Source organism: Lissotriton vulgaris, unplaced genomic scaffold (assembly GCF_964263255.1).
Source record: "Lissotriton vulgaris unplaced genomic scaffold, aLisVul1.2 SCAFFOLD_11844, whole genome shotgun sequence".
Taxonomy (NCBI): Eukaryota; Metazoa; Chordata; class Amphibia; order Caudata; family Salamandridae; genus Lissotriton; species Lissotriton vulgaris.
The window spans coordinates 8,009-12,564 of NW_028254223.1; positions in this window are offsets into that span (position 1 = coordinate 8,009).

Genomic DNA, 4,556 nt, shown 5'->3' on the forward strand with positions numbered 1-4,556 from the left:
GAACACCAAAGGTCCTCGTACATAATGAAGCATCAGAGTGCACCCTCTTTCTGCGTCCCATGGGCATTTTGGCTTTTGTTCTACAGAAGAGGCTGCAGACACTTCCATAGCCCTTTATGTAGCTTGGATCACGTAGGAGAGATTCTAAGCGGGCATGCTTTCCTTTGTATTGGGCATGGCCACATTCAAATGTGGGAAAACCTTTTGTCTTGCGACTGCACTGTATTACTGACACGGTGAAAGGGCAAACAAGCAGTCAGGAGGCGCACTGATTGTATTCCCCCACCTGACAGGATGGTGACAGACCCCAACCACCTGCAGGGGAAACGGGCCAGCTCGTTTAATAGCTCCCAGACACTTTACTTTGTAAGCAGACTGTTGGTTTACAACTGTACCTACGTTGGGGCACCACATGCTTTTTCCAGCATAATCTGGTGTACTCCCCCTGTGTGGGATGATAGCACCCACTAAAGACTGCATCGTTGTGTAGTCTGGGATAGTGCACCTTCCATGTAATTCTGAACTGGGCCTTTAAATACGGTATTATTTTGTCTTTTAATTCAGGTATACAAAGAATGTGGTACTACTTGTATACTAGGGTAGGACAAGGAAGATTGAATTTCTACGGTGGCAGCAATGTTTTTGTCAAAGTGCTTTATGCCCTCAACACCCTCCCGTACCCTGAACATAATGGGATTACGTAGATTACACCTCTACGTGCCTAATGCTGCCATTTGCATTTCAAGACAGTGATTAATATGGCTTTATCAAGTTCAAAGCCATTAGGCTTTCCCGACCTGTCTGATACTTGCATATGGAAAATATGGGTCATTTGGAACCTAAAGATAGATAAACATATTCATAGGTCACAATTTAAGGCTGCATCTAAAATAAAACTGTAAATTAGGAGAGGTGAGAAGTGAAAAGTTAAAAGGCAGCCGTTAATCGAGCTGCATTTGTACATAGGCCTTCCTATATTATGAGATCTATTCCTGCTTCAGTCTTTAATTGCAATGAATACTGTAATACCCAGGCATGAAGTCATTGTCGAGCTGTTTACATAATCCACCTGTCTCGCCACCTCTTCCCCAATGCATCCTTAACCAGTGGCCTAGCCAGTGTGCCCTGGGCCCCAAGACAAGAAAGGAAATGTGACCCCTTCCCTCTGTTTGGACTGTGGAAAACAGCAATAATCATTGTTCTGTGGGCCCCTCAGGCCTCTGTTTGAACTGTGACAAACAACAGTTATCAGGGTTCAGTGGACCTTTAAGGCATCTGGGAGCTGGTGCCACTGCACCTGCTGCACCAATGGGAAGCTAATACCCTGCCCTTAACAGCTTCTATTCTAGCCCCACTGGAGAACCGAAACAGCCAAGTACTGATCTGGCCATATATGCAGGCATGCAGCAGCCTCTTCCACTGAAGGGATTTAAGTCGCATGAAAGCAGCATGCGGGAAACAACCATTTTCTGAGGTAAAGTCAACCAACACCTCGTCTGTTCCAACCTGAACCATTTAAAACCAGGGACAAAAAAAGGTTCATCGTCATCCCTTGCTTATCAGAAGAGTAAAATAGATTCATCCAACATTACAGTTTACCACATAAAAAATTGTGGTTCTGTGTACAAATTAAAACTGGCATGCATATAGAAAGGGGAGCCTTTGGCCAAAATAGTCATTTTCCCTTCTTTGAATTTGAATGAATTATAGATAATCTCCTGTAATGTTCTCTGGGACATAGTTAAACCTGCCTGGCTCCGTAGGAACCACGTTTTTACCCTTCACAGGGCCTACTACTCCCCCTAGAGACTGTCTAACTTTTCAACAGGGGAACCTGTTTCAGGAGTTTCAGGAACAATGTGTGTCTTCTGGGTTTACTCTAAACCACTATAATAAACATATTCAATGATTTTAGATTTGATCTGTTTGTACTGGTTTCCATTGCAGACAATAATCTAGATTCAGACCAAGGATCAATTCCACCCATGGCTTTTAAAATCTATTTATCAATGATCTCTATTAGTGTTATTGCAACTAAAACTGTAAAAGAACTGATCTGAGAGATGGACCTTCAAGTATTATGCTCAGTCAATTTATTGAACAAACTATGGAGTTAAAATCTGAATAGATTAGATCCACAAACATTGCCTGAACACTGTATTTTCCATCAATAGATTACTTATCAGCACATTTTCACTCATCTTCTATTTTTCGCGGAGCTCGTGCTGGGTCTGTTTGAACTCTTTTGAAATATGACATTTAAATGTCCAAAAGTTCAGGAATTCTAGTTTCAAGCCTGGTCAAACCTTAATGAATGCTACACCAAAAGATGCCATTCTGTTCCTACATTTTATTGTGCACCATGATTCAGAAATGGCATGTTTTTGCTTTCGGAGGTAAAATTCTAAACATATTTATTGTTGTTGCCATCCGAAAAATTATCACTAATTAGGAAGATAACAACAAGTGATTCTGTGATGCGTGCTGGAAGTGTTTGATTAGAAGGTGGATTGAATTAAAGTTTAGGTGACAATTTCACAAAAATATCTGGATTTTGTATATATTTAAAATTGTTGATCTCCGAAAAGGCCTAAATCAATAAATTGAATTGAAATTCAAGTTTATCATTTGAATCCTATTGTTGGAAAAGATGAGATTTTGAACCCCATGGGGCGGTTCCTTTCCAGAAAGCATTCAGGTTGTAATCATGAGTGAAATAAGGCTGAGGAGGTTAAAATATTCAAATTGAATTCTATTTCCATATGAAATGTTCATTGTTCAGTCTAATTTCTCTTAGTACTTTAGTGTGCAGACTTTATTGCTTAAGGAAAATAATTAGTATTTCCTGTTCTTTATGAACGTTTCTATTGTTGAATTTTAAATATTGCCCGAAATTAAGAATTGTGCTCTACATAACTTTGCTGTGTTACAGTATTTTGATTTTTATGTACACATTTTGTCTCTTATGTGCATAGCAACTGATGTTTTGTTTTGCTTTAATAATCAGCTTATGTTTATTAGGTTTTGTTATTCAATAAAATGTTTCAAACACAACAAATGGTAGTTTATATGTATTTACAACTGCAGCATTTTTATTGTATGGGAACTTTCAAAGGGGCCAAAAATATGGTCTGAGGGATGACGGAGGACCACATTGGCATCATCAGGGGGAGGTTTGGGCAGGTGATTGGGGGTATATGTAAGGTTGGAAGTAAGGGGAACAAAGCATGTACATTGTGTGGACTGTGACTCCTGGAGTTATTGTGAGGGATACCATGCTACCCTGAAAATGAATCCCCTAGTGATTATTATCAACCTACCGTATTCGGTTTTATAAAAGAAATATAATATATAAGTTCATCAAAACACAAGATAAAAATTCATGAATTAGAGTACAGAAGTTAGTCTCAGCTTGACCTGAGTCTAACAGCAACCAGTAAAAAGTTGTAAAAAGATAAGAGCTGGTCTCACCCGCCTAAAACCCGTTTTTTTGAGAATGGGAATAATCAATAACTTTCTAGGGACAGCATAAAAACTACTAAACATTACAAAGTGCATCATGTCCTGAGGAGACTCACTGTTGTAACCACAGGGCATGAGGCACTGGCCTCTGTGGAAGCTGCAAGGGTGTGCCAAGAGGTAATGGAAGAGGTTGACCTGAAACCGGGTCACTAGAAAATGATCATGGATGCTTTTAAACCCTAGAAGATAATGTAAATGTATGTATTTGAGCTTATATAGCGCACAGCTACCCGCAGTGGGTGTCCCGGCGCTTGCTTAGGGAACCCGTCCTGGTATTCCCCTGTGAGATAGCCCCTGCAGGGTATCCACAAGGTGAAAGCCAGGCATCCCGCCGCGAGGGGCCGTTGTGGAGATTAAGCAAGCTATTGCCCAGAGTCGCAGAGTGTGAACCCGTGAGTCGAGAAGGCACCGGAGCGAGAATTATCGAGTCCGTGGAATTTTTAGCCCAAGACCCGCCGAGGCGGGGAATTGAACCCTGGTCCAGGGCCGATCTCAGCTTCCGGGTCTGTCGCCTCTAACCCCTGAGCCACACTTCTCCACTGATAAGGTTCATTGGTTGGTACAGTTTTTGACACGATGTACTTACGCACACTAGGCTAACACAGCTCATTTCCCTCTCTATCACAGCGGCTCATTCTTAAAAAACACTCTTTGACCAGAGAAAGGTCCCTCTTACATATGCGCTCAGGGTTAGCGAATAGTTCCCACCTACCCTGGTAAGGCCAACTCATATATACTGGAGCCATCGGATGCTTGAGACATGGTCAAGTGAAAGGCATTCCCATAGGACGTCTTTGCGAATTGTATTTTCTTGCCTAGCCCAAATATTAAGCCACAAAGCCAGGGGACGGAAAGTCAGTACATCTTAGAGGAAAGGCATCCCCAACTCTTCATGCACGACATAAAATGGGGTGCTTTGTGGGACTGAAAGGCCCATCGCAGGAAAGAGTTTTCAGCACTTTGTACTGCCCCTACCCCAATGTGGCCCAATATCTCACTCCCATAACTAACCTTTGAGATATATTTAGCTTCAT